Source organism: Rhamphochromis longiceps, linkage group LG12, assembly GCF_057381845.1.
Source record: "Rhamphochromis longiceps isolate RC_006_pf linkage group LG12, R_longiceps_female_GT1.1, whole genome shotgun sequence".
Classification (NCBI taxonomy): domain Eukaryota; kingdom Metazoa; phylum Chordata; class Actinopteri; order Cichliformes; family Cichlidae; genus Rhamphochromis; species Rhamphochromis longiceps.
Genome location: NC_140568.1, coordinates 24,373,434 through 24,385,288, shown reverse-complemented (window position 1 = coordinate 24,385,288; position 11,855 = coordinate 24,373,434).

Sequence of the window (11,855 nt, the reverse complement as noted above, 5' to 3'; positions counted from 1 at the left end):
GTGGTCCGTTAATGTGTGTGTGCATGCTTGCTTCAGTGCATGCGCCCATGTTAGTATAAGCTTTGCAGACTTACTCCGCTCATGCAGGCTTACAGTACTTATTTTCTCCGTTTGCCATGGGTTTATTGATTCTCACAGATGCGTATGTATCACATTTCGAACTTGATATAGTCTGTTTCAGATTTATTAATGAGATTGGACATGACATACATGACTGTGCAAATCTAAAAAAAAAAAAAAAGAATGACTTTAGTCCGCTTTCTTTCTTTCTGATTATTAAATTATGACTAGGGAGATGGGTAAAGAATTTATGAGCACAAATTGACAAAGAGTTGGCGTAACAGACAGTAAAAGGAGAACGCAGAACGGATGAGTGAAGGAAAGAGTGTGAGATGCAAAAAGAAATTGTTGAGACAACTAAAAGAAAGACGGGAAAGGATGAAGAGTGGAAAAGAAAGAGCACACTACTGTTAAGTGCATAAGCGGCAATATGCGCCCAGTGAGGTGGAACTGGACCTGGTGAATATTGTCCTAGGTCAAGCTAAGTCAGAATCACTTGGATGACTGTTGCTCACTAGAGCAGAATGCAGACGAGGTGGAGAAAGCGGCTACAAACCTGAGTCAGCGCCAAAGCCTATATTACAGAATATATGCTCTTTGCTACCATCAGTAAATCTCCACCAAAAATAATTATGTTGGGATAATTACATTTTTTTCACCTTGAGACTCCAACAGTAAGTACTATGAAACATCTGATGTGCAAAAATGTTCTGCTTTGCAACCCAGACCCTTACTATTTGTGCTGATCTGCTCAAACAGCCGGCGAGCACTGTGAGGGTCATGTTTTTTGACTTTTCCAGTGCTTTCAACACCATCAGGCTGACCCTCCTGGGTGATAAGTTAGCAGCGATGCAGGTGGATGCTTCTCTGGTGTCCTGGATTGTTGATTACCTGACAGGAAGACCACAATATGTACGTCTCCCACAGTGTGTGTCTGACAAGGTGATTAGCAACACAGGGGCACCACAGGGGACTGTCCTCTCCCCCTTCCTCTTCACCCTCTACACCACAGACTTCAGCCACTGCACAGAGACCTGCCATCTTCAGAAGTTTTCTGATGACTCTGCAGTGGTTGGATGCATCAGCAGGGATGATGAGACAGAGTACCGGGCTGTGGTCGACTCCTTTGTCACGTGGTGTGAGCAGAATCATCTGCAGCTCAACGTGGCAAAGACCAAGGAACTGATCGTGGACTTCAGGAAGACCAGGAAACACTTGACCCCTGTTTCAATCCAGGGGGTCAGTGTTGACATTGTGGAGGACTATAAATACCTTGGAGTACACATTGACAATAAACTGGACTGGGCTAAAAACACCACAGCACTTTACAGGAAGGGCCAGAGTCGTCTCTATTTTTTGAGGCGACTGAGGTCCTTCAACATCTGCCAGAAAATGCTGAGGATTTTCTATGAGTCTGTTGTGGCCAGTGCGATCCTCTATGCTGTTGCATGCTGGGGGAGCAGGCTGAGGGTCGCAGATGCCAACAGACTTAATAAACTGATCCGTAAGGCCAGCAATGTTGTGGGGATGGAGCTGGACTCCCTCAAGGTGGTGTCGGAGAGGCGGATGCTGTCCAAGATAAAGACAATGTTGGATAACACCTCCCACCCACTCCATCACATGTTGGTCAGTCACAGGAGCACGTTCAGTGAGAGACTGAGATTACCGAAAAGCACCACTGAACGACACAGGAAATCATTCCTGCCTGTGGCCATCTCCCTGTACAACGCATCCACTTAACACACTGTTTGCTGCTACAGCTACACATGTTTCTTTTCCAAATATTTATTTATAAGTGACTTATGTATGTATGTATGTATATATATGTATATATTGTACTATTCTTAGTTAGCGTATTGTCTGTCTTGTCTTAATGTTGGTTTAAAATGGAGCACTGTAACAAAAAATAATTTCCCCCAGGGATCAATAAAGTATTCTGATTCTGATTCTGATTCTGAAACTTATTTTGTTTAGTAGATTTAAATCAGTTTCATCTCATTTTAAAGAAAAAAATGTTAAAGGATTACAGTTTTGATGATTGAAAAGTAATTGGCCAGAATGACATAATGTTGTGTCAGAAAGTTAAATAAGCCATTAAGTAAGCACATAGTCAAGTTGGATCCATACAGATCCCCCCTGATGACATGGTCCAAAAAATAAATAAATTGTGGCCACAAAATACTACTTTATGGGCATGAAATGGGTATAACGTGCGCACAAAATGCTAAATTGTGGGCCAACTTGACCGATAACCGTGATCCTTCCCAGGCCCTTGCAGTTGGTTGACAATAAAATCTATCCCGGCGTTCAGGTCGTACTTACGTCTGTAAAGCAATTGGGCTCTCAATATCCTGTTTAAATGTCCGTAATAATGGTTCCTTGCCTTGCCAGGCTTTTCAAAATGCATTTGTAGCTCATTCCCAGCCTAAAATAAAAGTCAGTTATACTGTCTCTGTCCATGGTGTATAGGTTTAGCCTACTGTTAGGCTATTTCTCTACGCAGCTGTCCAGGAATTGTATCAATATGATGTGCGCATGTTATCTATTTCGTTGCCACAAATGCGTAATTCATTGCCATGTTATACCCAATTCGTGCCCATAAATTAGCATTTCGTGCGCACGTTATACCTATTTTGTGTCCTCAAAATAGTATTTCGTGGCCACAAATAAGTATTTCGTGGGCACGTTATACTATTTCAAGGGCACAAAGTAGTATTTTGTGGCCACAATTTATTTATTTTTTGGACCATGTCATCAGAGGGGTTCCGTAGATCCAAGCTCTAAAGACTACAAAAAAGATGTAGCTGACATCAATATATGAGAATCTTATTTTATTAGGTGATAGGTTAGGCTGATAATTGTGTCCATATTTCCATAGCACAGCTATTTCTCTTCCAGTAGCCCATTGTAAATTTAAGCCATCAAGATATCAAGGTGACAGAGATTAGATCTGAGGACTGAATATATATGAGATCATGTGCTCATCATCAGCTGAAGCATTTTAAATGGTTGCCACTGGTTGACGTGTCTTATGTGAGAAAATATTCAGATACCACTTGCTTAGATCCTCGGAGACATGACAATTTGTACATTTTCACAGGATGTATCGTTATCAGAGGCATTTCTATTCGTTTGCTAGTCCTCTGTCTCTCTAGTTATGTTACTAACCCAACACAGCAGTAAAATATAAAGTCTAAAGTGCATTAAAGGAATTAAACATACATTTTTAAACTTAACTGAGATGGACCTGACATTTTTTGACCTGGTGAAGGTGAGTGATTGGGCACAGCAGAGGGTGTTGTTTCTTCCCTACCTTATATTTGGCATTACTGCATGCACTGAATGTAATGTTTAACTAAAGCTAAGTTGAGCTAAGTGATTATGTGTGACGTACCTCTGAAACCTTTACCTTTTACTCAACCAAAAAAAACAGCAATGTGCTCAAAGCTGATCAAGTCAAGAAGTAAGCAGTGCTGAAAACTAAACATGAAAATGTTCAAGCCCTTAAATGGGATTTATTTTTAAATGAGTGAGTAACAATTAAAATTTGTGAAAGGCAGCTGAATTGTAGACCTGGATTAATCACTTTATTAACTCATTCACTGCCAATGGCTGGCAGTGAATGAGTTAAGTGTAGTATATGTGATATTTTGAAACTCAGTATAGTGTGACCTGCACTTTGCATAAAGTTTATTTTATACTTTGTTTTTTCCCAACTTACACCTGTTTGATTTGAGCTCAGCTTACAGTCTACTGTTGTTGTAGTAGCCCATACGATCCACCAGCAGCTAGTATAGGAACCTTATACTTTTAACTTAATTTGCTCCCAGGAAGTAAAAAGCTTGCAACGCCTCTCTCCCTGCCTACTTTATTTCCTGCGCTTCATATTTTCATTGTTGATTAAATAGAGCCGGTAATGTATACTGCAACTTTTTCTGTCTAGTTGCTGGTACACTTTTCTCAACTCCAATCCATTACTTTGGGAGAAATAAAATACTTTTTAAGACACAAATAATCATTTTATCCTGTTAAATTAACACTATCTATTATAATGTTACAGATAAGTGGGGCTGATAACATTTGCTGCAACATTAATTTTATCATTTTATGATTAGCCATATTTGTTACCTGCTATCTAATGTTGGAAACTGCTAATAATTAAATGGTGCTACTGATAGGGTGTAGCAACCTGGTTAACATTTATGATGACCGTTTAGTACTTATATATTGTTGAAACAGGAGCTTTACTGACTTCACAAAATTCTTCATGAAGACTCAGTCTTGAACATGGTTCACCAGGTTTGTTGTGCTGCTGCTGCTATGGCTAAGCAGAGGAACTGTGTGCCTTTCTGCAGCCCAGTTTTGTGTAGTTGCTTGTCAGCATTAGAAGGCACTACTGGTGTCAGTACTGGTATAAATGAGGACCTAATCTGACAGTTTTTAAGCTATGGTACTGAAAAACAAACAAACAAAAAAAAACCAAAGGAAAAACGTAGATATCAATTTGTACAGTAAGTATCAGTTTTGGTGACTTGCCTATCTAACAGTTTCATGTAGTGGGTTCAAGGTAGCTTGGAGGTGGGTATGTGAACTATAGTACTGCAAAGTTGGCTTGGTGACATTGGAGGTTTAAAGGGGTGTTCATTGGTTTTTTGCAAAATAATAAAAAATAAGACAAAAATAAGACAAAACTGACACAGATTAAAAGTAGAATAACAGCCTTTACTAGTTACAAACATTTTACTAAAGCTAATATGCATCATTAGCAAACTAAAACTCAGCACCAGATGCCAAACTTTGCGGTCCTCGTGACTAATTTTCCTTAGAGGTGGGAGAGTTTAGCTCTGGTCAGAGTAGAGGCGTGCTTGCAATGACTGGTCACATTTTTTAAGGTAGTGGAGTTTTTTGGTGGCTGGTCTTCCCAGTTTGTTATCGCAGCTAGTGAACAAGTTGTCATAGTATTGGATTATGGATGATGGGAGAATTATTTAGTTACTAATTTCTTTGTTTTTTCACTCTCAACTTTAGCATTCCCTACAACTGGAAGAAAAGAATTCTAACTTCGAAATACATTGAAATAACAACAATAAAGAAACTGTACGGCTCCTTCACCTTGGCCACTGTAATTGGCTTAACTGATGTGTTTTATTAACTGTCAGAAGCACCAGCAGGGTCTACATTATACACCTGTCACATAGGGAGCCTAGGCAGAAAATGGATAATAGAGCAGTCACTGTCTGACATTTTGAAAAGGCTTTTGCTGCTGACACTGGTGAGTGTATAACAGGGAAGTTATATTACACAGACGATTAGATAGTGAACTAACTGATCACTCGTTCATTTGCACTCTTTCACCCTGGGGTCGGAAGTGTGACACGAGGCGTTTGTTCATTTTTCCACTGCTGATGTCAGTTGTTTTTTAATCAGCACCACCAGTCTGTAAGTAGTGCAGGTGTGGCACAAAGAAGCAGTAATGCTGAGGATGTGTGAAATTACACACATTACGGTGTAAGATGAGCAGCACCAAAGAACATTGTAAAAGTTTGCATTAACAAGTAATTGTCAGATTTTTCGGAAACTTAAATTGTTAGCAGGTTTTGAATTCAGCTCTTTCATCTGAGTTCACCTTCGAAGTTAGAGTCAGTACACAGTTCAGTCAGACTGAGAGGCTGTTTATATGGCATTAGTAATTACTGTTGATTACCAAAGAATATTGATTCCCGGATTTGTTCAGAATAACAAAATGGCTATATGTCGAAAAAAGAAACTACAAGGGCAAGGTGGTCACGATCCATTAAGCATCCATAGCCATTCATTCAACAGTCATTTGGATGACCTCGTCATGAGATGAAAGAGGTCATCCAAACACTGTGTTAAGTTTCACTATATTCAAACAGCAACAATGATGATGAATTACATTGACGAGTAATATGAACAGATTCCTGCACTTAGCAGTTTGTTATTCAGGCTCCAGAAACATCTGCTTCTAGTATATGTTAATATGAGTCTTTAATCTTTAAAACTTAAGGAATGGAAATAAAGTTTGGTTTAGTAATCTTTTCTTTTTTTTTTCTTTTTTTTGTGTCCCGTTTGGATCTTTAGCCATCAGAATTGTTGTCTGAAGGCCAAGAAAGATGCAAGCAGATTTACTTTACCAGGTGGATCATCATGGCCTTGCCATATTGGTCCATTTGATTGACCTTTATTATAATTATGTATTTATTTGATTTGATTTTCGGTTGTTACAGACGGCACAGACATTACTGGGGGGTAGGACAGGGAGAAAGAATGAATAAAAATAGAGGGGAGAAGAGATGGTGAGAAAGGGAGAAAGAAAAATAAGAAAAACAAACAAAACACCTGGATCACCTGTATGGAGATAAAAAAAAAAAAAAAAACAGGAGAAAACAAAGAAAAAAGAGCAACATAATAAATCCAACACCTTCACAATAAACTAGCTAACAGTAGATAACAGTAGATACTAAATATTAAATGTTATTGCGCAGCATGCAAGATGACAGCGCACAATGTGCTTTGAGGTAGCAGCCAAGAAAGGTGTAGTTTGTGTCTGTGTCAGGTACCCCTGCCCCCAGTGGGGCAAACTGTACCCGGACCCAGGAGATGTAACCCTTCTAACTGGGGTGGAGACAAGCAGACCGCCTATTATTATCTGCAGTACAAGGGAGACCTGGCATCCCAGACCCCAATCTGACGGCCAGCACCTCCTCCCAGCCCCCCAGCCCCGACGGTTAACAAAACGGGGTTGTCATGGTCCTGGGTCGAGCGACCCAGTGTTTGAGTTTTATGTATCTTTTGTATTCATTTGTGCCTAACTTAGTTCACCTAGTTAATTTCTAGATTGCAGTTTAGTTTTGTTCCTTAGTTGGTTATGTCATCTCCCCCTGTACTAAGTCTCCCTGGTTTATGCGTCATGTCTGCGTGGTTATGTTTAGTTCTTGTCATGTCTAATCTCCATGTTTCCTGTTTTACTTTGAAAGTCTGTATTCTATGTCAGTGTATTTAGTTTCACCTGTCCCGTCATTAGGTTCATGTGTGTCAGCTGTGCTCCCATGTGGGGCCACTACCCCTGATCATCCCTCATGTGTATTTAGTCTCTGTGTTTCATGTAGTCTGTGTCGCGTCGTCTGTGTTCCCACCCTCCATGTCCTCACGGCCAGTCTGTACAATCATCGTCATGGTTTTCTGAGTCTCCTTAGTTTATCAGTATCTGTTTCCCAGTTTAGTTTAGGTTCAGTTTAGTCACGGTGTTTCTGCTTTGTGTTGAGACCTGTCATCAGCCACAATAAAGGCTCGCTTTCAGTTTAAGTTTACTCCGGTCTACTCTCTTGTGTTCACACCTGGGTCCACCACACACACCACCGCACGGTCTGTCCCCTCAGATCGTTACAGGGGTTGAGTGAAGACCCCAAACCTCCCTCCGCCCGCTCATATGTAGTGTTGCTGTGTGCTGTTCTAAAGTGCATTTATTAGTAATCATTTCTAAGAAATACTGTTTTAGGTACTCCTTAATTTTATCTGAAACCCCTTCCTAGTTTAGCAGATGTTAACAACTTAAAACACCTTAAAATAAATAACAGTCATACTATTTTTTTAGTAGATTAGGTAGTATTCAAATTACAATTTTGAAAATAAGCTTCAGATAAACTACAAAAAGCTTAACACAAATTTACACCTGACTTAGTGTTAAGTTAAAGTTCAAGATGCTCCATTTATGCACCTTTACACTATCCAGGTTACTCTTAACATTAGTTTCTCCAAATTCTACCTTGAAAAAAACAGTATACTCACACACTGCACAATGCAACCAGCATTAAAGTCTTTTGAGATAAATACAAGTTTATGCAGCAACAGGTCAGTTTTGAATCAGTTATGTGATCTAAAACTTTGTGAGCCTTTGAGAAAGCAATCAAGAAAACAGCAAAGATCGCTGAAACTAGGCTCTTCTGTGGACCTGATCTTTGTATCCAGGTCTGTCGTGGTCCATATTGTCGTATAAAAGACTTTTAACAAGCTTCACAAAATTAGTTTCAGCTTTGAAGTAGAACATTAGCAAGCGTGAACACAGTAACTTACACAGCTATACTATTGAACACATGCTAACACTGCTAATATGCTGAACGTGATTAGCCGCTACATTTTTAACACACTAAATCTCATCGAAACAGTTCAGCACAAATTGGTATTTAAAGTATTTACCTCCTGTAAGCCTTCAAATGTCCGTTAAGAATGGGCAAACTCTGAATTCACCATGGCAATAAGCAATTATTCTCCAGTAACTTTGACAATGTTTACCCTGCATGTCTGTGGTGTTTCTCTCTCTCTCCCTGCATCTGGCGGCTGTGCTCTAGAGGTCAACTTCACATCCCACCCCCAGAAATCTCTCTCTCTTTGTCTGAAAGCTTTCTGATAAACAATACAAAAAAACCCTGATAACTGATAACTAAACATTTATTTAAAATGTACTCGTGTCACAGTTCACTTATTTATGATGGTCTGCTAATCAAATTATAAATAGAATTTAAAAAAAATACATGCACTGTGTCATGAGGCCTTGCCTTGTTACAGTTTTTAAATGGATCTGCCACACATTGCTTACGTTTGTCACTTGCTCAATCATAAAGGCTAAAGAGCAGAAATACATAGATAAGACTATTTAAAGTGTTGTGGAAAGTCTACACAATGTTTAAGTCATAGATTTTACATTATATACATTTATCTTCTATTGATTGCATCCATTTCACTACAATTACCAATGCCAAAGGAGCCCTAGTTTGAGTTTATGATAGTTTGCTCTCTTCCAGTGGTCTGACTAAAGGTGATAATTGAAGCTATAACAAGAACATGTAATTGCATTCAACTATGACAAAACATATCAGTGTACACAGCAGTGTAGCACAAAGCAAAAGTTTGGACCAAATTGTCAGTTACTAATTTCACTAATTTTACTATTTTCTAAATCACGGGACATGACATGAATAACATGGTATTGAAAATAATGAAAATATAAGTATGGCCTATGACAGCTGCGACTGGTTGATGTTCATCTGCAGTTGCTCGTTTTATCTAAAGTCATTATTTTACCTGTTTGAGTCTTACTGGAGCTGTCATTTGTTTGTTAAAGCCGGTTGGAGCGGGCACGCTCTGTTTTGCATATGAAGGAGTTGTACTTACATCTTATGCCATCAGCTTGCCCTAGGTCCCGGTTTCCTTCCACATAAAGCTTTGCATAAAAAGCACTTGCAGCAACAAAAACATAATATTCCAGAAACACGCTTTGCCGATCCTATCAGCTGTTTGTAACACTTCCTACGTCCATCAGCGCAAACTATCGCATGCCCGCCATGACATGCCCGAAACCGGAAGGGACGTCATTTTCACGGAAATGTAGTTTTTTTTTTACCATCAGTGCCTTGTAAGCCTATAGTGGTGTTTTCAAAAGTTATGTTTGACTTTATGACTTTCTGTGTCGTTTCTGGGATGCTTAGAAGTCAAATTGAACCGCTGAAAATAGTTTATTTTGATGCATATGCTGGTTTTTTTTGCAAATTTGCATTATAATATTTATTTTCGTTTTTCCTGCAGTATATATAAAAATTGGTGTATTTCAAAAATAAAACTATGAAGACACTCAAAATTAATTTCCTGTAGTGGGAAACTATTTTGTGCAACTTTTTTGTATTTACAGTTTTAAATTTCTCTAACTAGAAATATATGTTAAAAAAACAAAAACGATTTTCAATTTTTTTGCACTTTATTGCACTTTGTTGCAATTTATGTAATTACTATGCACTTAATGCATACATATTATTACAATTTGGGCTATAATGGTTGTATTGATGTATAGCAACTTGAAATGCTCCCAAAAATGGCTCCACAGCATGTAAAAATATAATCTAAGCTCTGGCGGACTTGGTTCTATGGTAGGTCTTAAAGGGTTAAAGGGTTAACAGGGCTATTACCCCCCCCCCCCCACCCCCCCAGGCTACGTGAGGAGAGTGGAGCGCAGCGTCTAATAATCTGGCCTGTGCACTTACCACAGCTAAACCCAAAGCCGATGGCTTGGTCAAACAGTTACAGTGATGGAATAACTAAGGGCATGAACTCCTTCAAGACTGTTAGAGGTGACTACATCATTAGGGTGTTTGACAGAATGCCAAGAGTATGCAAGAGTATAAAGTTTTTTTTATTGTACTTTGTGTTTACGTAATAATTCTATATGCAGAACTTCACTTAATTACTGTTAGACAACTAAAAAAGGTCTAATAAAAATCCCTTGAACAAGTGTGTACCACCAAACTTTTGGCTGGTACTGTACCTCTATTTCAAACACAGACCGGTGCCTATGTCCAAATATGGCAATTTCAGTAAGTGACACTTGTCTCCTAATGACAGATAATGATAATGATATCTGCTCTGCTAGGCCATTACAATGGTGGTCAGTGTGAAGTAGCCTTTCTACACAGGCCCTTAGGCCACTCGACCACCCAGTGACCTTGCTTTATACCCCACAGAGAGCCCCAGTTATCCCCTTATCAGAAAGTAGTGACCTACACTCTTCCTTTTAGGAATTTGAGTTTTGAGAGTAAAAGCTTTAGAAATTTCTGTGACCTACTATCTTAACAGTGGGTTTTACTCTTTGACAAAGATGATGGTTTAACCTTTAGGTGTAATTTTTAGAAAAGTAATGATGTTCCTGCAGGCTTTCTTCTCTGAAATAGAGAAGAATTCACTTTAAGTTTTTCGATTTCATAATCCACAGTTCAATGTAAAGAGGCCCCAGTTCAAAGCCTTTTAGGGCCTCATTCATTTTTATGAGTATTTTTTTCTTGTCAGGTCCAATTCTTGTCTCTTCAGCTCCTCGAAAACTATCAAAAACTCTTTTATTTTCCTTTTTAAATAAGAATCAAAGACCCTCTAGGTGAGGCCTCAAAGACAGCATACAAAATATTCCTTTGGTGGGTTATGCCTAATGTTTACTTGGCATGGGCCTGTGCCCAGAGGCGGCTGCTCTTGTTCCTTCTCTGACACCAGTGTTGTCTTGTGCTACCAGTGGAACCCGTTACGCCCACAATTAATTTCCGCCAGACCCAGAATATTTCTCTGCCGTCTGCGTGAGACTGGCAGTGACAGGTAGGTCCATGGTCTTGAGCTTGCTCTTCAAAAGACATCTATTCTAGACTCTTCTTGCCCACCTAACAGTTTTTTTTATTTTCTTTTATGGCCATTTGCCCACGTATGCTGATAGAAATTCTCTTTCAGTGGAATGTAAAAGAGTGTTTGCTTAACATTAAACCAGATTTGAATTTCAGTCTGATGTTTGAGCCTGTCTAATGATTCAAATCTTTACAACCTTCACTGATAGGGTGAACATCTTTGTGGTGATCATACCAAAACTTTAATGTCACCAAATAAATTCAATAAAACTATTGTTCTAGAAAAATAAATACAAATAATCCCATGACACGTGATTTGAGTCACTCTAATACAGATAGCAACCTTGGGTGTGGCACACATAACAGTATAACATTTACACAATAAAGTTTAAAAAGTGCTAGACCAGTTTTATATCTCATATTAGTCCTTCATTTCTAATAATATCCAAACCCAGAGACATCCATTTTTTTATTGTAGAGGTTCCATTTCATCTTAGTTTCCAGGTAAGCTGGTAAGAGTAATACAACAATGCAATACCACTGCTATAACAATAGCTGATCACATATTGGTAAGTTAGTTGAGATTACACAAACCATACATCTCTAAATGGAAGATCAATA